The sequence below is a fragment of the Cervus canadensis genome, chromosome 26, assembly GCF_019320065.1.
Source record: "Cervus canadensis isolate Bull #8, Minnesota chromosome 26, ASM1932006v1, whole genome shotgun sequence".
Taxonomy (NCBI): Eukaryota; Metazoa; Chordata; class Mammalia; order Artiodactyla; family Cervidae; genus Cervus; species Cervus canadensis.
This window is the reverse complement of record NC_057411.1, coordinates 48,081,314-48,105,051: the sequence shown is the minus strand read 5'-3', so window position 1 is coordinate 48,105,051 and position 23,738 is coordinate 48,081,314.

Genomic DNA, 23,738 nt, shown 5'->3' with positions numbered 1-23,738 from the left:
AACAGACCGCTAGAGGTCAAGAGGAGACAAAACGGAGCCCATTAAGGAGTTACTGAAGGTGTTCTGGGAGACAGAGGTGGTGGTGGTGGTTTGCCAATTAGTCAAGCCAGACACCTAGGATTCATCTTTGTCACAGGCACTCCCCTCTCCCCAGAATCCAATCTACCAGCAGTTCATATCAATTGCACTTTCTAAATGTATCTCAAACTCATCTTCTCCCCTTGTTCTCCACTGTCCATGTGAAAACGTCACGGCCACTGGTATTGCTAGCAGCTAACACTAATAGAGTCTCTAGGGTGAATCTGACCATGTAGTCTAAGGACGTATTTAAGCAACAACAGCACAACTAACATTTGGTGACTGTTAGAGATACTCAGCTGAGATTCACTTCTCCCCTTCCGGGCACGTGAGAGGATTATACTTCCTCATCCCCATGTTGTTGGATGAGGCCATGTGACCCCTGTGGCCAATGATTTTTGAGTGGAAGTGTGACATGTCATCTACATTATGGAATAGTTATTTACTGGTACAAGCCCTTCAGGGTTCTCTTTTCCTCTGACATTGTCAACCAGCAATATTCAAGATGATGTTGATGGTCAGCCTGGGTCCTTGAGTGATGTGATGAGCAGAAATCTCTTATAGATCTGATCAGTGTGTAGCGTGAAGAAATAAATCCTCATTTGTTTTAAGCCATGGAAACACTGAGGCTGTTTGTTAACACAGCACATCAGAACTTATCCTGATACAAATGTTTGTTGAATGCTTACTGCGTCCTAGGAACTTAGGCAGTGCTTTGCATTTCTCATCTCACTTAATTTTCACTGGGTTTCCCTTGTGGCTCAGCTGGTAAAGAATCTGCCTGCAATGCAGGAGACCTGGGTTTGATCCCTGGGTAGGGAAGACACCCTGGAGAAGAGAAAGGCTACCCACTCTAGTATTCTCTCTGGCATAGAGAATTCCATGGGCTGTATAATCCATGGGGTCGCAAAGAGTCAGACACGACTGAACGACTTACATGTCACTTAATTTTCACATCAATTTTAAGCAGTAGGTATGGTGATTGCCTTCATTTTTAGGTGAGGAATCTGAAACATGGAACAAGTAACTTGCCCCCAGGTAACAAGTTAGTGAAAAAGCTGGGATTTAAGCCTGGGAAGTCTGGCTCAACCAAGCTGCCACATTCTAACGGATGTTATACAAGGTCCTTAGAGTTAACAAGGATGAAATAAGGCTCTTGCCTTGAAAGATATTCCCAGTTGATTTGGGGGAGAGCAAGGCACATCTTTGTGAAAACTTAACGGACAAAATTAGGCACAAGTTTCATATAAATAAATACCAAAAGAGAGGCATTGTCAACAGGCACTTTGAAAGCAGGATTCAGAGGAGGGAGAGAAAACAATGAGATTTGGGAACAGAAGGAAGCCTCCTATAGATGGAAACTGATCTTTGTTATGAAGGAAAATGGGAGTCTGGAGAGAATTTCACTGGGCACAAATTTTATTTGAGATTTTGTAGAAACGTTCAAAGAGGACACAAACTCTATTTTTTCATTCTCTCTGAATACTTGTCAAACTTTCTAAGGAACTAAGTAAGTCGTAAGTATCAGTCACTCAGTCATTTCCGACTCTTTGCGACCCCATGGACTGTAGCCCACCAGGCTCCTCTGTCCGTGGGATTTCCCAGGCAAGAATACTCGAGTGGGTTGCCATTTCCTTCTCCAGGGGATCTTCCCGACCCAAGGATTAAACTCAGGTCTCCTGCACTGCAGGCAGATTCTCTACCACCTAAGTCACCAGGAAAGCCCAGATAAAAGTGTAAGACCCACTACAAATAAAACTTCCTAACCAGATTGATATTTCCCATTCTTCATTGGACAATCTTGCTTGACTTTCCTTTGGCATCTCAAACCCAATCTGTCCAAACCTGGTTCTTCTTGATAAATGATGTCAATTTCTACCCAACCATTCAAGATAAAAATCTTATCATTCATGCCTCCTCTCCTCCCTTATCCTCCCCATTTAATTGGCCAATGTGTTCTGTAATCAAACATGTCTTTCTAATTTACTCCTCTTTATTACTGTTGCCAGTACTTCAAATCAGGCCGGGATCATCTCAGACTTAGACAATTGCAGAAGCTTCCACAAATGTTTTTTTCTCCCCTTTCTCTCATCCTCCACACAGTCCCCAGTGATCCCATCCATGTTATTGCTCTCCTGATTTCAAATTCCCATTGGCTTTCCACTTCAACCCTAGGATAATGCCATGGTGAATAAGATCCCAAGAAACTGTCCCTCTCCACCTTTTTGGTTTCATCTTGTGTTTGCCTTCCCTGATGCTGGGGAAGATTGAGGGCAAGAGGAGAAGTGGGTGACAGAGGATGAGATGGTTGGATGGCATTACCGACTCTATGGACATAAGTATGAACAAACTCCGGGAAACAGGGAAGGACAGGGAAGGCTGGCATGCTGCAGTTCATGGGATTGCAGAGTTTTACATGATTTAGGGACTAAACAACAGCTGCTTGTTATCCAAAACATGGGTTGCACTCTGCACTCAGATACCCTGATGCCTTTGCCGTGCTGTTTGTTTGTGCCAGAATGTCCTTCCCCTCTTTCTCCAGCTGACCAGTTCCTGCTTGTCACTTATAGCCCAAACCAATGACACCCTTCATGGAGGCATGCATGACTTCTGTATAGGGGTTGTGGAACCCTTTTTCACATCAGGGAGCACTTTTCATTTATCTGAGTGTAACATTTTACCCGATATATTTAATTACTGGCTTCCAGATCTTCCTTCCCCATTAAGCGACATGATGTCTTCTTATTCTTTTAGGAAGGCATTTATCCCACTGCTTTTATGTCGGTCTTAAGTATAATTCCTTATGTTGTTACTGTGAGGGATTAATCTATTGTCTTGATTTCATCTTCTTGGTGAGAAGAAAGAAAGATGCCCACTCTATGGATTTCTCTTTAAACCTTCCTAATCACTGGGGCTTCCCTGATGGCTCAGATGGTAAAGAATCTGCCTGCAATGCAGGAGACCTGGGTTCCATCTGTGGGTTGGGAAGATCACCTGGAGAAGGGAATGGCAACCCACTCCAACTTTGGAGTAAAGATCCCCTGGAGAAGGACATGGCTACTCACTCTGGTATTCTTGCCTGGAGAATTCCATGGACAGGGGAGCTTGGTGGGCTATAGTTCATGGGGTCATAAAGAAATGGACATGACTGGGCAACTAATACTAACTAACAGTCACTGGGAAGATTTCACAGCCATGGACAAAGGGAATCAGTACTTGAACGCTTTCCTGTGCTCTCAGTAGCAGAATCAGACCTTGGGTCCTTCAACAACAAGCACGAGACCAAGCAAGTCTTGGCCAGAGTGTTTCAGCTAGGAAGACCGTCAGGATGGTAGGGGTTCCCAGATCAAAACTCCAGGGGCAGTCAGAAATCCTTGGTGTGTACTTCCTTTCCACTTGCTGAAACTTTCTTTGCTATAAGGAGTGAGGTGTTCACGAGGAGTCTGGACTCCACCTCTTCCTTTTTAGGAAGTAGAGTTGATTTATAATTTTGCATTAATTTCAGGTGTATAGAAAAGTGATTCAGTTATATATTTGTTGCTGTTGTTCAGTCCCCAAGTCGTATCTGACTTTTTGTGACCCCATGGACTGCAGTGTGCCAGGTCCCCCTGTCCTTCAATATATCCTGGAGTTTGCCCAAGTTCCTGTCCATTGAGTGGGTGATGCTATCCAACCATCTCATCCTCTGCTGCCCTTTTCTCCTCTTGCCTTCAATCTTTCCCAGCCTCAGGGTCTTTTCCAATGAGTAGCCTGTATATATGCTTTTTCAGACTTTTTTTCTTCTTGGTTTCCTCTTAAGTGAAAGTGTCCTGCAGTCAGTTGATCACTCACCCCTCTGTAAAAAGGCCCACTTTACGTGTATACTGAGGTATCTTAAATGTTTGCTATGTGATGACTATGCATGGCTTGGATAATTTAGACACGGAGCAATATCTCAAGTTGAAAAATAAACACATGCACACACACACCACACACATGCAAAAATGATCATTTCACCTGGCTGTGCCTGGAATTTCCAGGATGGTCACGTGGGCACAATTCATCAGCTAGACTATTGGCTAAACTTCAGTACTGGTTCATTATCATTTTCCTCTCAAATTAGTTTACACGTGCATATAATACAGACAACCCAGCTTCCACTTGTATCCCAATTCCATTACCCAAATCAGCAATGTAGACACGGCTAAGGTTCCAGCCTCCTTCCCCAGTTGGGAATTCTCGGCAAATGTTGCCTTTGCATCTCGAGGCATCACCATCCCTTGCTTCTCTCACAAAATTGATTTTCCTCAGGATGGATCTCTCCCCTGTACTTATTCAGAGTCTTGAGGATGGAATATGCAGTTCTAAGGAAAAACATATTATGTATTCTGTGTGGAAAAAAAAAAAAGCTCCCTGGGTATGATTATTTTTAACCATGTGAAGTTTCATGAAATATACAACCGTTCTGGGCAGAATTTTGAGATAGAGCAGGTGCTGTACTTTGTGATCAAGCCTCCAAAAGCGTTCAGTCTGCTGGTTTTCTGTCCTAAAGGCAACCAAGTCCCCGCTTCTCATTTCCCTTCTGGCATCTTCCCCTCCTCACCCCAGATTTCAATGGTTTGGCCCCAGCTAGTATAGGGAAGCAGGGGAATCAAGTGAAAGAAATAAAGGGAGAGGTCTTTGATGCAAGTTCAGCAAAGTTTCAGAAAGATATATGGCATCAATTGTAATAAACTACATAAATACACATCTGTATGAATGAAAGGGAAAGTGTTAGTCTCCCAGCAGTGTCTGACTGATTGGGACCCCATGGACTATAGCCCACCAGGTTCCTCTGTCCAAGGAATTCACCAGGCAAGAATACTGGAGTGGGCAGTCATTTCCTTCTCCAGGAAAGCTTTCCCACCCAGGGATAGAACTCAGGTCTCCTGCTTTGCAGGCAGACTCTTTACTGTCTGAGGCACCAGGGAAGCCCAACAAAGGCACGTGCGAGTGTGTGCTAAGTGGATTCAGTTCCTCGGACTCTCTGCAACCCCATGGACTGGAGCCCTCCAGGCTCCTCTGTCCAAGGGATCCTCCAGGCAAGAATACTGGAGTGGGTTGCCATGCCCGCCTCCAGGGGACCTTCCCGACCCAGGGATCAAACTCGAGTCTCTCATGTCTCCTGCAGTGGCAAGCTGGTTCTTTACCACTAGCACCACCTAACAGAGTCTTATTTAGTAAGAAAATATTTTTATTCATTTTACTCTACCTAATATATTCGTATATTTTATATAGTTAAAAATAACAGCAGTGTATCAGAGAAAAATTTAATAATTTGTCATTAATGACTGGTCACCGGGTATTGGCTTCCCCGGTGGCTCAGACGGTAAAGCGTCTGTCTGCAAAGCGGGAGAACCGGGTTCGATCGCTGGGTCGGGAAGATCCCCTGGAGAAGGAAATGGCAACCACTCCAGTACTCTTGCCTGGAAAATCCCATGGACAGAGGAGCCTGGTAGGTTACGGTCCATGGGGTCGAAAAGAGTCGGACACGGCTGGGCGACTTCACTTTCCACCGGGTATTGGAAATAACTTCCCAGAGAAGTGTTAGACCCTTTCTTTATGAACTTTGGTGACCTGCCATGAGGCTGTTACCGCAGAATAGATTAAAAACAGCCCCTAATTTCTGTTCAGCCACAATCAGAGGTGAGGGGACAGCCTGGTTCATTAATCTTTCCGATAAGAAGTAAACTTGTTTTCCGTAAACTGCTGGGAGATGGCTACCTTCGCTCCTGCGGCGTTCTGTTTATTTGGCGTGTGAACCGTCTGGGCTTGTGGGCCCTGTACTTGATTTGTCACCTCGGGAGAAGATAATTTGGGCCTCTTTACACATTTCTAAATGACGTCGTGCCAAAGCAGCTGAAGCAGCTGACAGATGAAAGCTGCCCGCAGCACCGCTCCGGAGGGGGCAAGCGCGAGGGGCTGGCGGCGCGTTGCTTTATTAGCAGACGCGTTTGATTCCGGAGGCCAATGTCTCCGCGCACAAGCCGGATGACGCGGCACACAATCTGCCCCCTGAAAGCAGACGCAGAGCCGCCAGGAGGTCGGCTGGACCACCAGCAGCTTTTGGTCTCTGAGCTACTGCGGCGGCGAGGTGCCTTCCTGGGAAGCGGCAGTGGTCTTGCTTCCTGCAAGTTCATGCTCTTCCTGGCCTTCTGGAATTGCACTCTTCCTAGCAGCTGCGGTTTGTCTGGCTGCTTTCATTTTCCTGTTGCCTGTGTGCTGAGTTGCTTCAGCTGTGTCCAGGTCTTTGTGACCCTGTGGACTGCAGCCTGCCAGGCTCCTCTGTCCATGGGATTCTCCAGGCATGGCATTGGAGGGGAGTTGCGATGCCCTCCTCCGGGGGATCTTCCCCACCCAGGTATCGAACCCACATCTCCTGCATTGGCAGGCAGATTATTTACCAGGAGTGCCACCTGGGAAGCCCTTCCCTGTTAAAGTGGAAGTCAATTAAAAAAAAAAAAGTGGGGATAAGAATTTGGCTTCCACAGAGGGGAGTGGTAAAGAATCTACCTACCAAGGCAGGAGATGGAAGAGACACAGGCTTGATCCCTAGGTGGGGAGGATTCCCTGGAGGAGGACATGGCGATCCGCTCCAGGATTCTTGCCTAGAGCATTCCATGGACCAGTCCAGTGGGTTGTGAAGAGTCGGACATGACTGAGGGACTGCACACACACACAAGAATCCGGGAACCCTGTCAGCTAATGGAAACTGTCACTCAGCCCCTAGTCCAGGACCGAGTCCTGTCATAGCTTCCACTATGCACAAATATATCAGATAGTAGTAGTGAAAATAGCTAGTATTCATCGAGGTGATCGCCTGACCCCAGACACTGCTCCAAACTTTTCATGGATTAACTGATTTCATCCTCACTTCAAGATGAGGTGAGTACTATCATTGCATTCATCACTTTATAGACAAGGAAACAGGCACAGAGTAACTCGCCCAAGGTTGTTACTTAAGAGAGAATCTCAGATGCTCTTTCCACTGAAATAAAGACAGCTGCAGAGCCGCATGGGGTGTGGCCATCACCCTGAGTTGTGGTGATATTTGGCTCACCCAGGTAGGGATGGCCTCATCTGGGGGTGTTTCAGATTTCTTCATTTGTCTCTCCAGGTCCTAGAGTCTGGCATTTATTATGAACACCAGTTGAGATCAACCCAGTCAATCCTAAAGGAAAGCAACCCTGGATATTCACTGGAAGGACTGATGCTGAAACTGAAGCTCCAATACTTTGGTCACCTGATGCAAAGAAGTGACTCATTGGAAAAGACCCTGATGCTGGGAAAGATTGAGAGCAGGAGGAAAAATGGGTGGCAGAGGATAAAATCGGTGGATGGCATCACTGACTCAATGGACATGAGTTTGAGCAAGCTCTGGGAGATGGTGAAGGACAGGGAAGCCTGGTGCGCTGCAGTCCCTGGGGTGGCAAAGAGTTGGACATAGGGACTGAGCGACAAAAGCCAGTTGGGACGGTCTTCTTTGACAGCACACAGAAGTGCTTTCTCGACACCTAGCCAAAAGGTGTCTGACCTGAATCAAGGCTTTTATGCCAGGGGCTGAGAATTCTTAGTCTCCTTCTGTACAGTTGATCCTAGCATTCCTGCTCGCTGGATTTCTATAGCACTGGGTTCCCTTGTTAGCTACTGCACAAGTTTGTGTAAGAAGACAGTAAGTGACATCCTTTCCTTTCCTCCTCCTCTTCCTTCCTTCCTCCCCCTCCACCTCCTTCTCCATAATGCTTTCTGTTAAAGGGTCCTTGAACTTGGAACACTGTCTCATGGATTCTGCTGGGCACTTGGTCTATATTTTTCCCTTGTAGAGGCAGGAATCCACTGATGCTCTTCCTGAGAAAAGATGGTTGCCAACCAGACTACAGTCTGAGAAAGAGTCTTGTCTGCCCCAAGTCATTGGAAAAAAAAAACAACAAAAAACCTGGATTTTAAAAATCAGCCTTATTGAGGTATAACTTTTAGACAAATGTCACTAATTTTGAGTACAGTTTGATTTCTTTTGAAAAATGTCTATAACTTCGATTCACTCATCACTATGTCTTTGTCTTTTCTAGAATATGACATAAATAGAATCATACAGTATATAAAAAAAGAAATCTCTCCCTATTCTTCTTTGTCTCCTTCCCTCCCTATGGTATCTTCAGCAACTCTAACATTTGGCCGTTATCCATTTTCTTTTTATGTTGGGTGGGTGACCCCGTAGGAAAGCGCAGCTATTGCCGTCTCTCAATTTCTTTTATTTTACTGGAGTATAATTGTTTTACAATGTTGTGTTATTTTTTCTGTACAACAATGTAAATCAGCTATATGCATACATACATCCCCTCCCTCTTGAGCCTGCCTCTATCCCACCACAGGGGTCATCACAGAGCAGCGACCTGAGCTCACTCTTTTAGACAGCAGCTTCCTATTAGCTATTTTGCACATGGTAATGTGTATATTTATGTCAAACCTAATCTCCCGATTCATCCCACCCCTCCCTTCCCCTATTGTGTCTACACTTCTGTACTGTGCATCTGTGTCTCTATTCCTGCTCTGGAACTAGGTGGATCAGTACCTTTTTTTTTTTTAATTCCACATACATGCATTAATATATGATATTTGTCAATTTCTAAGATGCAGGTTTCTCCTTCTCATTTTAATACCTCCAAAGTTAGGATGTTCCAATCAATGGGGTTTAAATGGCAACTTTTTTCTTTCTTAGAGATACTTAACATCATAGTGGATCATAATAATTGATGGTAACTTCAATGAAATGAAATGTGCTATTATGTATTTGAGGATCAGGAGGAAAAAAAAAATCTCTGTTTGCACCAATATTTGTTGAAATCCTGCTATGAATAGATGCCAGGCCTTTGCCAAATGTTGGGGAGATAGACCTGATCTCTACTGTGAAGCAGTCCACAGCCTTCAGTTTGATAGGAGCAATAACAGATTAAGAGGTCAGACCCTGGATGCACTAATGCCTGCAAAAGGGTTTTATAAAGTTTAAAGCAACTGATCAGTATTAGGTATTATTTCTCAAGTTTTATAATATGAAAATTGCCTGCAGAATTACCAGGCAGGGCTGTCAACCCTTCAAGGCTGTCAGTGCATCTCCTTGATGGAACATTTTTCTGACAAATCTGACAGGAGTCGACACGTCCTCGGAGCTTTCACTCTTGGAGTTTCTCTCAGCCTAAGGAGGAATCCTTTATCTTAATTAGGTTTAAATATATCTTTTTTTTTTTTTTTTTTGACCCTAATCAACCTCTAGTGTAGAGCTGTGAATTTCTTAAACTTTTTTTCTTCGGTCTTCTTTTGGTTGTTTTTTCTTAGCAAATTCTTTCAGTGAGCAGCTGCCTTCAGAACATGAACAAGGGGTGAAGCGCGGGAGAGACAGAAACTGAATTCTATGGAATGTTCTGTGGAGAGCCGTTCTCCTCAGGGCCTTGAGTCCTTGCTGCTCTGAGAGTGGTCCACAGACCCACAGCATCAGCATCATCTGTGAGCTTCTTAGAAAGGCTCCATCTCAAAAAAAAAAAAAAGAAAGGCTCCATCTCAGGTGCCACCCTGGACCTGCTGAAATAGAATCTGCATTTTACCAAGAATCTCAAGGAATTTCCTAGCTTCTGTGCTATTATTTACTGATAAGTTTTCTTTAAACATAGCTGCCACTAAGTACTGGTATTTGTGAAACTATGTCTTAGAAGACGTGCTTGTTATATCTAATAATTACATCAGTACTGAAGATTTCTCTGCTTGAGTAAACTATCATTCATATGTGGACCAGTAGCATACTGTAGGAAACTTGCCTTGGTGCCCTATTGTCCATTTTTCAATTTTATTTTTTAAAAAGCTTATATTTTATATCAGAGTATAGTCGATTAACAGTGTTGTGATGGTTGCAGGCATACCGCAAAGTAATTCAGCTACCCGTACACATGTATCAATTCTTTTTCCATTTAAGTTGCTATATAACATTGAGCAGAGTTCCCGGTGCTATAGAGTGGGTCTTTGTTGGTTATCCATTTTAAATATAGTGGTGTGTACATATCCATCCTACATGTCCTAACGTCCCTTCCCCAAACCCTTCCCTCTCCCCAACCGTAAGTTCATTCTCTCAGTTTGTTTCTGTTTTTACACAAGTTCATTTGTATCATTTCTTTTTAGATTTCACACATAAACTGTGTCATATACTTGTCCTTGTTGGACTTACTTCACTCAGTGTGATAATCTCTAGGCCCATGCATGTTTCTACAAATGGCAGGATTTCATTTTTTTTCATGGCTTTGTAACATTCCATCTTCTTCATTTATTCCTCTGTGGGTAGATATTTAGGTCACTTCCACATCTTGGCTACTGTAAACAGTACAGCACTGAATACATATTGTCCATTAAGAAAACCTTTAGAAATAGATTTAAACTCACAGAAAATTTGTAAGAATAATATATGAATTTCTACATACCCTTCACCACATATTGCAACATTTATCCTTCTCTCAAAGTCATAAAAATTAGTATTAATACAATATTTTTGGGCTTGCGGAGTGGCTCAGTGGTTAAGATTCCACCTGTCAAGCAGGTTCAACCCCTGGGTCAAGAAGATCCCCTGGAGGAAGAAATGGCCACCCACTCCAGTATTCTTGCCTGGAATCCCATGGACAGAGGCTCCCGGGGGGCCTACAGTCCACGGGGTCAAAAAGAGTTGGACACAACTTAGTGACTAAAGGACAACAAGATTATTATCTAATCTATAATCCTTATTCAAATTTAAGTTGTCCCCAAATGTTCATCAGATAGCATTTCTGAAGATTCTGGTCAAGATCTAAACCAGCATCACATAATATATTTGGTTTTTGTGTTCCTTTAGTCTCGTTTCCTCTGCCTTTCTGAGCATCAACATCTCTGAGGCGTGCAGGCCTCTTGTTTGTTGGAAGACCCCTCAGTTTTAGTTTGTCTGATGTTTCCTCACAATTAGATTTATGATGTGCCTGTTTGTCTGGAACACCACAAAAATGATGCTGGGTCCTTCTCAGTGCTTTATTTTCAGTTACTGTCCCGTCCTCACTAAGAGAAATAAAGTCTCCTTAGGGAACAACCTAGACAGCATATTAAAAAGCAGAGGCATTACTTTGTCAACAAAGGTCCGTCTAGTCAAGGCTATGGTTTTTCCAGTGGTCATGTATGGATGTGAGAGTTGAACTATAAAGAAAGCTGAGCACCGAAGAATTGATGCTTTTGAACTGTGGTGTTGGAGAAGACTGTTGAGAGTCCCTTGGACTGCAAGGAGATCCAACCAGTCCATCCTAAAGGAGGTCAGTCCTAGGTGTTCATTGGAAGGACTGATGTTGAAGCTGAAACTCCAGTACTTTGGCCACCTGATGCGGAGAGCTGACTTATTTGAAAAGACCCTGATGCTGGGAAAGATTGAGGGCAGAAGGAGAAGGGGACGACAGAGGATGAGATGGTTGGATGGCATCACTGACTCGATGGACGTGGGTTTGGGTAAACTCCGGGAGTTGGTGATGGACAGGGAGGCCTGGCGTAGTGAGGTTCATGGGGTTGCAAAGAGTCAGACATGACTGAGCAACTGAACTGAACTGAACTGAGAGACATGTCTGATTTCAAGGCTGGGCAAGGAAGTACAGACACTTTTCTGCTGATAAATTAAAGACATGCTTAAAAGGCTCTAGGAGCCAGTTGTAAGGAGCTACCTCTGTTCAAACATGGGACATTACAGTGAGCATTAAAATTACATCACAGTAATGGATTGGTCACCCACTGAATAAAGTATCCATACTCAGTCAATGGGAGAGGTCTTCCCTAGAGTAAAATCCCAACTAATAAAAGTAAAAAAGAATGAAAAAGAAATAATATACTCTAACTGATAGGTATAGAGAAAGAAGGAGTAACTGCCAACCCAAAAATGTAACCAAAAAAATTGTAAAAAAAATTTTTTTTGGTAGTAATAATTGGTTCAGGCAAGGCTGGACCATGGATGCTAAAACTAGGGGGTTAAAGATTGCAGGACTTCATAGTGTCTCACCACACTGTCTTTTGTAACCAGATACACACTCTGTTAGAAGTAACTTGAACATGGAAATGGTCTACCTGAAAAGGAAGATTTCAGTCCTGCCAGACTCATCAAATCAGAATGTCTGGGATTAGAGTCCAAGAACCAGCCTTTTTATAAGCATATTACAACTGATGAGGTGGTTAGATAGCATCAGTGACTCAATGGACACGAATCTGAGCAAACTCTGGGAGATAGTGAAGGACAGGGAAGCCTGGCGTGATGCAGTCCAGGGTGATGCAAAGAGTCAGACACAACTTAGCGACTGAAAAACAACAATTACAACTGACTTGGTGCTTCCAGTCTCCGGGGTGAGGAGAACTTCACCCTTGTTCTATTACTCTGTCCTGGGTGGGCTGATAGGTACCAGAATCACCAATATCATTTCCTTCTGATTTTGATCAGATTATTTCAGACCAGGGTGACATGCTGTGTTAACTGGAGCTCTTGTGCTTGCTATAAAGACTCTTCCTTTTTTTTTTTTTCCCTGCCAATCCGGCAACAAAGAATTCAGGTTACAGTGTTCTACTTGCTATCCACGTGGCTTTAATTAAGTTTTAACTAATTCCCTTTATCTTGTCATAGTTATTATGACCCTCCAAGTCATGTCAGATTAATATGTGAAAACAGCTCCCTGGCATGTCAGCCAAGGAACAAAGCCATTATGACCTGTCTCACTAAATTAAAGTGGGGAGATTGATCAACTTGCATTTTGTTATCATCTTTGATAATTGATGCTAAAGGTAAGCAAAGGTAAAAAGGAGACAGTGCATCTCAGTCTATTACCCTTGCTGCAAATCCAGCAGATAGAAGTATTGCAGACTCTTAACGTTTACATATATCGCCAGAGGGATGAAAAATGAGGTGGCAGATTTCATGGAAGCTATTGAATTCATCTATTCCAACTCAAACTTTTAGGAGGGTTTAAGGCAGCAGAGAATGAACACCACCGACTCGGATAGCATCACTGACTCAATGGACACGAGATTGAGCCAACTCCGGGAGATAGTGGAGGACAGAGGAACCTGGCATGATGCAGTCCATGGGGCTGCAAAGAGTCAGACACAGCTTAGCAACTGAACAAAGTCTCTGTCGTGACCATGTTTTCCCTAATAGAAAGCTGGCACATGTCTTCAGACAATGGATTTTTTTGTTCCCTCCCAGTTCATGAATTTGTTTAAAAGAAGGGTTTTGTAAACAAAGGGAAACACATCAATCCAATTGCTTTTTATCGAAAAGAAGGAAATGGAAGCTCAAATGGGAAAGTCTGGGAAGAGTCCCTGCAGGTGGGAACGACGTTCTGGGTAAAGCAAGATGAGGTAGCTGGCAAAAGACAGTGCGTGGCCCCGCTGCTGCGGCTGCCAGCTCTGGGTGTGGTTAATGCAGGCGCAGTCCAAGCCTCTTGCTGTGCAAACTCGCCAGTAACCTTACAGAGCAGGGCTGCTAAGCCTCATTAAATCTTTCTGCTCATAGATACTTCGGCGCTTACTCAGCAAGCAGCCTGTGTGTGCAGTTTGAGAGACCCTTAATTTAAAAAATTCTCATTGATCTTTATATCTATCACTAATTGAGAATCTGTGATAGGCCATGTGCCAGGCTGAATCCTCCTATACCCAACAGTAACTTAACCCAAATAGTAAGCTTGGAAGGTAAATACCATGTCCTTCTACGTGAAGAAGGTACCAAGCTCAAGGAAGTTCAGTAACTTACTCAACTTATTGGAGAAGAGTAAGGATTTGAACTCAGGTCTTTGACTTCCAAATCCATGGTGTCTGGTCCATTCCAGCGCTCTTACAGGACCCTCGCGAGAGTGATTCGGATGTGTCTTGGTTATGCTGTCAAGCTCTCTGTCCTGGCTTTCCAGCCATTTTCCTCCCCACTCTGTCAGCAGTACTTTATTCTGTGGCCCCTCATGCATTGGTTGTTGTTGTTTAGTCACTGAATCGTGTCTGACTCTTTGAGACCCCATGGGCTGCAGCTCTCCAGGCTCCTCTCTCCTCCATTCTCTTCCTGGAGTTTGCTCAAAATCATGTCCATTGAGCCGGTGATACTATCTAATCTTTAATACATCTCATCCTTAACCACCCCCTTCTCCTTTTGCCTTCAGTCTTTTCCTGCATCAGAAGCAGCCACGATTCCTCCCTGTTTTGTTCCCATGGCTCATTTATCTTCCTTATCATAACAAGCATCACACCTGATCAGTTCTGCACATTAAGTGTTTTTATTCACCACTAGATTGTGGTGGCTCCATGAGGGCTGCCTCTGCTGGTCACGATTCTATTTTACGTATTGCTTAGCACATAGTAGGTGCTCAGTGAACACAGAATAAGTGAACGTTGGACTGAGATCATCATTGGATTCCTGACACAGAGAAGGGTCTTTTCTTCAGACGTGAGTTTGTGCCTTTGTACCCATTATATCTTTTCTTTCTCCCCTACCTTTTTGTCCCATCAGAACACGTGCCAATGAAAGAGCCAATGTTCAGAAGTAGCCTTTCTTATTTCTTCATTCCCATCCTTTCCTTCACTCTACAGTGTGTTTAAAAGTGTAACGGAGGTGGCTGGCTGTGGTTCCTATCAAACCATCAGATGGTTTTCCTTTTGTTTCTTATTTTCTATCCCTAGCATTTATATTTTTAATTTTGTTTATTTATTTTTTCATACCACTAATTTTTAACTGGCTGCAGCACCATAGCTGGAAAACACCACCCTTGGAAAGTCCTGCTTACTCAGCTGAAAGCTGCAGCTGTTCCCATAAGCAATTTGATGTTTAGCACCTGAGCTTGGCTCCCTCCTTCCAGCAAGACTGCAAGCTCGACAGAATGTAGGAAAGCATGAAAAGTTTCCAAACCCTTTTCTCTTAATGCCGCAAGGAGTGCAGCTCAGGTTGAGGAAGGATATTTGCTTCTGAACAAGAAGACCTGGCTCCCACACGCAGAGTTTCACTTGGACTTCTTTTGAGGGAGTCCTAGGAATTAGGGCTGATTTGTCTGTCAAAGACAGAAAAGAAAGAAAAAAAGACTGTCTAAGAGATGGTTTTGTTGTGACCCCAACTGTCCGTCCTAAGCAGCTGTTGGTGTTCTTTCCCTCCAACAAAGCTCTGGTTTGTTGTATTTGCCAATTTCTGTGGTGCAATTTAGAGAAGGAAATGGCAACCCACTCCAGTATTCTTGCCTGGAAAATCCCAGGGACGGAGGAGCCTGGTGGGCTGCCGTCTGTGGGGTTGCACAGAGTTGGACACGAACTGCAGCGACTTAGCAGCAGCAGCGGCAGTGGTGTAAATACTCCGGTGGGGGCTAATTTCAAGCTAGCAGCATGATGTCACTGACTGTATAATAGAGAGATGATGCACGTGACAGGGCTGTCTAAGCCATGATAAGATGACCTAGCATAGCACAGACTCTCCCGTCCCCACTAGCCTTACATGGACACAGACTCTTCTGTTCCCACTAGCTCCTACATGGACACAGACTCTCCCGTTCCCACTAGCCCCTACAAGGACACAGAGGGTGGCTTAGGCCCTGAGCCAGTCCTAAGGTTTCCCATGGGAGATGATGGTGGGCAGTGAGGCCAAGGGCCAAGCTGGTGCCTGTGGCAGACAGACGAGGCCTGTGAGCTAGGGTGTACAAAGGTAAACATCCCGTATGGTGGACCTGGGTGGGCGTTGCACTGGAAGTCAAGGGAGGGGTCTCAAACTCAAAAGTTGAGCACCAGAAGCAGATGGACTTGGAGAGGAAACACAGGCGTCACCATTGAGCATCTGGTTGACCCTGAACATGCTACTGAAATTCTCCATGCTTCCTTTTCTTTAGCCCTAAAGTAGGGATATATAATAGCAAGTCTTACTTTAAAGAGTTTCTGTGATGACGGATTATTGTGATACCTGTGAAGTGCTCAGCGTGCTGCCCTGCGCAAGGCGAGTTTTCGAGGCACACTCAGTTCAGTCGCTCAGTCCTGTCTGATTCTTTGCGACCCCATGGTCGGCAGGCAGCACGCCAGGCTTCCCTGTCCATTGCCAGCTCCCGGGAGGGAGTTGTACAGAAGCTATTAAACTTAGGCTGGAGTGCATAAGAATGGGAGGGCCTTCCTGGGGAATTGTCTCGAACACCGGGAGGTACCTGTAAATCATTCTCAGGGGCTGGCGGTGAGGCTGCGTGGGTCAGCTGACAAGTGTCAGGCCAGAGGTGAATTGTTCACTGTGACAGTTGGCGAGAAGAAGCATCACAACATTTGTTTTTGCTAACTAGTAACGTTTCTTATTTAAGAAAGAAGTCTCATTCTTTCCTTTGTGACAGATTGTGTAAACACATCTTTAAAGTGGGTTTAAGTAGCTCCTGAAAAACCAGAGTCCATTCTTATGCTGAAATTATGTTTAAGGAGAGATTGGAAACTATATGTATGAAAAGGGAGAAAAGGGGAGAAAACTGTTGCACCTAATATCTAGTTCTGAGGGCTTCCCTGGTGGCTCAGTTGGTAAAGAATCTGCCTCCAATGCAGGAGACCCTGGTTCAATTGCTGGGTCAGGAAGATCTGCTGGAGAAGGGATAGGCTACCCACTCCAGGATTCTTGACCTTCCCTTGTGGCTTAGCTGGTAAATAATCCACCTGCAATGCGGGAGACCTGGATTCAATCCCTGGGTTGGGAAGATCTCTTGACGAAGGGAAAGGCTACCCACTCCAGTATTCTTGCCTGGAGAATTCCATGGACTGTATAGTCCATGGGGTCGCAAAAAGTCCGACACGACTGAGCGACTTTCACCTTAGAGAGGATGGCCATGTGCAAGTGTGTAATGCGTTGCATAGCACTCATCACACACGGCAGCTCTTCATGCAAGAGACTCTTTTTATTTAAGATTTTTTTTTTTGATGTGAACCACTTTTAGAGTCTTTATTGACTTGGTTACAATATTGCTTTTTTTTTTTTCTTTTAAGTGGAGGACTTTTTTGTTTGTTTTTTGGTTGCACTGGGTCTTCATTGCTTTGCACGGGCTTTCTCTAGTTGTGGCGATATGGGTGACCCTTGGTTGTGGTGCAGGGGCTTCTTGTTGCAGTGGCTTCTCTTTTGGAGCACAGGCTCTAGACACACAGGCTTCAGTAGTTGCAGCCCATGGGTTCAGTAGCTGTGGTGCTCCGGTTTAGTTGCTCTGCGGTGTATGGGATCTTCCCGGACTAAGGATTAAATCCATGTCCCCTGCATTGGCAGGCAGATTCTCATCCACTGTACCACCAGGGAAGTCCTGCTTCTGTTTTATGGTTTTGAATTTTTTGGCCTCGAGGTATGTGGGATCTTGGCTCCCTGACTAGGGATCGAACTCACACCTCCTGCATTAGAAGGTGAAGTCTTAACTAGTGGACCCTCATGGACATATGTTTTCCATTTTTTGTTTTTGTTGGTCATTAAATTTCAGTAGATTACTTTAGTCAATGGGAGCCTGTAGAAACACTATTACTGGTCTCTCTGATCTTCTGAGTCTGCAAACTTGAGAAAAGCAACCACTGAGAATTTACTGTGCCTTTTCTATGAAGTGCATTGTGTCTTTCTAATGTTGTTGTTCAGTTGCTCTGTCATGTCTGACTCTTTGTGACCCCATGGACTGCAGCACACCAGGCTTCCCTGCCCTTCTCCATCTCTTGGAGCTTGCCAAAACTCATATCCATAGAGTTGGGGATGCCATCTAACCATCTCATCCTCTGTCCTCCCCTTCTCCTCCTGCCCTCAATCTTTCCCAGCATCAGGGTCTTTTCTAGTGAGACAGTTCTTCGCATCAGGTGGTCAAAATACTGGACCTTCAGCTTTAGCATCAGTCCCTCCAGTGAATATTCAGGGCTGATTTCCTGCGGGCCTGGGCTTATACTCCTGCCCTCAGTCTATTTCTCAAGCAACGTAAAAAGGAGTCTTAAGCTTCTAAGTTTGGACTAAGTCATTTTGTGGCTTAAACTCTGAATGCCCTGGGGATTGAACCAAACTCTTCACCGTGGACCACATCACCCACAGTCTGACTCCAACATCATCACTGTGCTCTGTCCTGCCTGAGGTTCCATGATTCCTCTGTTCTGGCACCAGAGCCTTTGCACACAACCCTCCCTCAGCCTGGAATGATCTTCCCCTCTTCCCAGAGGTGGCTCCTTCTCCCCTCTACATGCTCCTCAGCCTCCACGGTTGGCGGTTCCCAAAGCAGATTCCAGCTCTGTCGTTTCCCTCTCCGCTTCTTTTTTGCTTCTCTAATGGGCGTTGGAAAAAGCTATACTAAGAGAAGATCAGAAAACAGCTTTATTTTTCATCTACCACAACTTCAAACCTGCTTGGGGAGGCTTCCTGAGGAAGACACTGCAAGCAGATTCTATGGCTTTTATGATAAGTTTTGAATCTTAAAATCACCTTGAGTTTAGGTAAGAAATAGCCCAATCCAATTTAATGTCGAAATTTCCATTTCTCGTCCAGTTTTAGGCGTTTTCTGTCCTTCTAGGCTCAGGCTTGACGTAAGGCCCTATTGACCAGAAGCAGGCAGGAGTCTGTGGGCTGATCTTCCACTCCTCACCTTCCTTCTCTACTCCCCACTGGACCGGTACTGCTCGTTCTGAGTCAGGCTGAAGAGGGGGATGGGGAAGGAATGAGAGGTGTAAGAAGACCTCTTTGGGGAGCTGGTGCTGCTAGTGGTTCTGCCTTGATGGACACTTGCTGGTTCCTCCTCCGGACCAGACCTCCTGCTGCAGGCCGCCCTCCTGCCCTCCTCTGCTCCAGGCGTGCCGCTGAGAATCTTGACCCCACAGCTCCTTCTCTGAGGCTGTAGCGCACGTCATCTCTGCCTGCAGGGCTGGTCTCACTCCACAGAGTGGTCCTTTCAAGAGGAAGGCCAGGTGGCTCTGGTCCCCCTGGGAGCATCCGGCGTCTTGCCTGTGACACTCCAGAAGGGCAGGCCCTCCCTTTGCTCCTCCATCACTGGCAGCTCCAGCCAGCCTCTCACCTTTGGATCCTTCCTCTGGTCTCTGCCGTGGATGCTGGAAGTCTCCCCCAGGCAGTCTGTCATCACGCGCTGCTCTGATGCCATGGCAACGCTTGGGACCAGAGTCCCTCATCCCCCGCCTGCCACTCCGCGCCTTCTCTCCAGGCTGCGGACACAGGTGGACCGTGGTCACAGGACCACACCCTGGTCTGGCCGCCTCTTAAGACGTGGCGACTGGGACCACACCCTGGTCTGGCCGCCTCTTAGGACTTGGCGACTGGGCGGCCTACTCCTCCCATCTTTTGTTTGAGTTTGCAGGGATGTGGAGTGTGTTTTCTTCATCACCTATTGTTCTCACCCTGAGACTTCAGCCCGGATTCCAAGACAACACCAGAAATTCTGTTTGATATTTTATTTCATCCCGGGTAATTATTTTACTCATTTATTTATGTTAGGAGCTCAGCAGAGCTGCAGAGAGTGGTCAGCTGCCGGGTATAGGAGCTGCAGATTAAAGCTTCAAGGAGCCAAAATGAAAGTACAGGGGAGCGTGCAATGGTTGCATACGGGAGAGGCTGAACTGGAGGAAGTGAAGACCCTCTCCTGTCCTCCCACCTTGCAGTGGGTCCTGTTGGAAGATCGGGCAGATCAGCACAGATGTGGGGGGGCATCTGGTAGTTGAGGGAGCTTTGAATAAAAGGCTCCAGCAGTTTTATGGACCTGGGGTGGAGGAGGAGAGTGAGGAGGGGGAGGAGAGCTGAAAGTGGAAAAACACTGGGTACTCACAGTGGAAAAACTTGTCTCCAAGGTTTCCTTTTCATCCCCCTCCCATACGGAGGTTTTGGCAGAGGTGCCTGAAGACCTCTGCCCAAAGCCTGGGAGAGAGAGACTTGGGAATGAAGGAGCCAGCTCGGAATGCACGTGTGAGGGGAGTGTGACCAGCCGGGGGAGTCCAGTCCTCGGCCGCAGCCCGTCCAGAGCCTGCAGTGTGCTGGCTGCTCCACGCCTGGGGTTGGGGGCGGGGACACAACTGGACTCACAAAGAAGAACCTCTTGAGGCCTTTGCGGAGCTGCGTGTGTCAGAGATGAAGCCTGAGTCACAACATCTCGCAGGACAGCCCAGGCTGAGCCTCCAAAATCTTTCATTCTCATTAGAGGAAGAAAAGATGACTGTGGTCAGGGGGCCAGGAGAGCCTTCAAAGGTGGGCATGGCTTGAGTTCATGGGTCCTTTCTGGATGGGATTTGGAGAGGTGGAACTTGGCAAGTGCCATCTGGCTCATAAACTTGACGGCAAGCTCACCCACATTTACTCAAGCATCTGCCTTGGTACCTCCACCTCCCTGCTCCCCAGCGGGAACGCCCAGGGCAACCAGGATCTGCTGGTGCCTGCATGGCTCCCTCTAGCACCAAACTGGGAGGAAGAGGGGAGGGCAGGTGTTTAGGGGCCCAAGTCCCTAATCTCATTTAGTCTTTTTTTGGAGAGGATATTTTAGCTCCTTGGGCTCTAGATCATTGCCTGTATTTTTTTTCCTCCAGATCATTTTTACTCTGTTTCATCCTCTGTCACTGCTTCGTGCTTCCTCTGGATGTGAAGCTTTTGTTCATTGAACATGAATGAGAGTCCATTCAGGTTTGTACAAATGCACAAAGAAAGGAGATTTGCAAATGCACAACAGTCATCACTATATTCTAGAAAGCTTTGGTCCACACAATTTGTGAAACTTAACCCTCCCATGCATGACCCTGAAGGCTGGTAGTGAGGTTTTGTGATCCTTGTCTTTTAAACTTTTAGTCATTTGAGTAAAACCACAGAAAATCATGGAATCCCAGTGTCTGAGACGACCTTGTATGTATGTATGCATTTTATTGAATATAGTTGATTTACGATGTCATGTGAGTTTCTGGTGTACAACAAAGTGATTCAGTTTCTGAACAGTGTTAATATCTGCCAAACTCCTGATTTATCCCTCCCTGCCCCACCATCCTCTCTTTTGGTAATCAAACTTGTTTATCCTCCATAAGAGAAGACCTTTTAAATCGTTCAGTTCAGTTCAGTTCTGTTAAAGGCAAAATTTATCTCTTGGGGAGATGAGTCTATTTTGTTGTTATTGTTGTTCAGTCGCTAAGTCCTATTCAACTCTTTGCAACCCATGAGTGCAGCACTCTAGGCTTCCCTGTCCTTCACTATATCCTGGAGTTTGCTCAAACTCATGTCCACTGAGTTAGTGATGCCATCCAACCATCTAATCCTCTGTCGTCCCCTTCTCCTCCTGCCCTCCATCTTTCCCAGCATCAGGGTCTTTTCTGTTGAATCACTCTTCACATCAGGCGGCCAGTTTTGGAGCTTCAACTTCAACATCAGTCCTTCCAATGAATATTCAGGGTTGATTTCCTTTAAGATTGACTGGTTTGATCTCCTTGCTGTCCAAGGGACTCTTGAGAGTGTTCTCCAGCATCACAGTTCAGAAGCATCAGTTCTTTGACACTCAGTCTTCTTTATGATCCAACTCTCACATCCATACATGACTACTGGAAAAACCGTAACTTTGACTATATGGACCTTTGCCAGCAAAGTGGTGTCTCTGCTTTTTAATACACTGTCTAGGTTTGTCATAGTTTTTCTTGCAAGGAGCTGACTGAAGTCAATGTCCACAGAGATTTTGGAGCCCATGAAAGCAAAATCTGTCACTACTTTCATGTTTCCCCTTTCTATTTGCCTCAAAGTGATAGGACCGTATGCCATGATTTCAGTTTTTGAATGTTAAATTTTAAGCCAGTTTTTTCAATCTCTTCTTTCATCATCACCAAGAGGTTCTTTAGTTCCTCTTCACTTTCTGCCATTAGAGTGGTATCATCTGCATAGCTGAGGTTGTTGATATTTCTCCTGACAATCTTGATTCCAGCTTGTGATTCATCCAGCCTGGAATTTTGTGTGATGTACTCTGAATATAAGTTAAGTAAGCAGAGTGACACTATACAGCCTTGACATACTCCTTGAACAATTTTGAGCCAGTCAGTTGTTCCATGTCTGGTTCTAACTATTGCTTCTTGACCCACATACTGGTTTCTCAGGAGACAGATAAGGTGGTCTGGTATTCCCACCTCTTTAAGAGTTTTCTGTAGTTTGTTGTGATCCACCCAGTAAAAGGCTTTAGTGTCATCAATGAAGCCAAAGTAGATGTTTTTCTGGAACTCCTTTGCTTTCTCCATGATCCAATGAATGTGTGTGGTAGTGTTTAGAATAACCATTGAAAGAATGATGGTATGTACATATGTATAAAATATATACTATAAACAATATATTTAAATTATGCACACTTAGAATAGATATATTTTGTACATATATAAATATATATATTTAACAAAGGAAGAAATTAAACACTTAATATATCCAAAAGGAGGCAGGAATTTAAAAGAAATAGAAAATATAACAGTATGATACAATTAACCCTGACTAGATCAGTAAATATTAAGTGAAATCTACTATTCCCATTAGAAAGCAAAGTTGGTCAAACTGAGTGAAAAAAAAAACCCAAAAAACTGACTCCTTTCAAGCCTCCTGATTCTGAATAGCAGACAGCCATGGAAGAATACTGTTTATGATGGCTAACGTTACAATAGGTAATTTCTCTTTGTCATTTAACCCTTGGGGTTGATCCTACTATTTTCATCTTCTTCTAGGTGAGGAAACAGAGACACACTTGCTTAATGTCACATGGCTAGTGCATGGCAGGATGAGGTCCTCTGACCCCAGGGCTCAGGTTCTTATCCAACTGCTAAAGCAGTTGAGATATTTGGACTATTCTGTGTTTTATGGCATTTCTGGGAGTCTCAACTGATGGTATTTTCCCCACGAGTAATCGAATAATATTTTCAGAATGTATTTCCTTATATTTAGTTCAGATAATATATAAGAGCCCCTATTGTCCCTATCCTTATTTTTTTTTTTTTTTTACAAAATAGCATTTTTAAAAATTTTTTTATTGAAGGATAGTTGCTTTACAGAATTTTGTTGTTTTCTGTCAAACCTCAACATGAATCAGCCATAGGGACACATGTATCCCCTCCTTTTTGAACCTCCCCCCCATCTCCTGCCCCATCCTGCTCCTCTAGACTGATGCAGAGTCCTTGTTTGAGTTTCCTGAGCCACACAGCAGGTTCCTGTTGGCTGTCTATTTTGCACACGGTGATGTAAGTTTGCATGTTACTCTCTCCATACATCTCACCCTCTCCACAATAGCACTTATTGCTCTCAGAAGTTGACAAACCACCTGAGTAGTCCTGCTACTCTGGGAGGGGCTTGGTTGATCTTGGCTAGACTAGCTCGTGGATCTGCAGTCAGCAGGAGGGTCAGTTCAGTGCAGTTCAGTCGCTCAGTTGTGTTCGACTCTTTGCGACCCCATGAATCGCAGCACGCCAGGCCTCCCTGTCCATCACCAACTCCCGGAGTCTACCCAAACCCATGCCCATCGAGTCGGTGATGCCATCCAGCCATCTCATCCTCTGTCGTCCCCTTCTCCTCCTGCCCCCAATCCCTCCCAGCATCAGGGTCTTTTCCAATGAGTCAACTCCTTGCATGAGGTGGCCAAAGTACTGGAGTTTCAGCTTCAGCATCAGTCCTTCCAATGAAC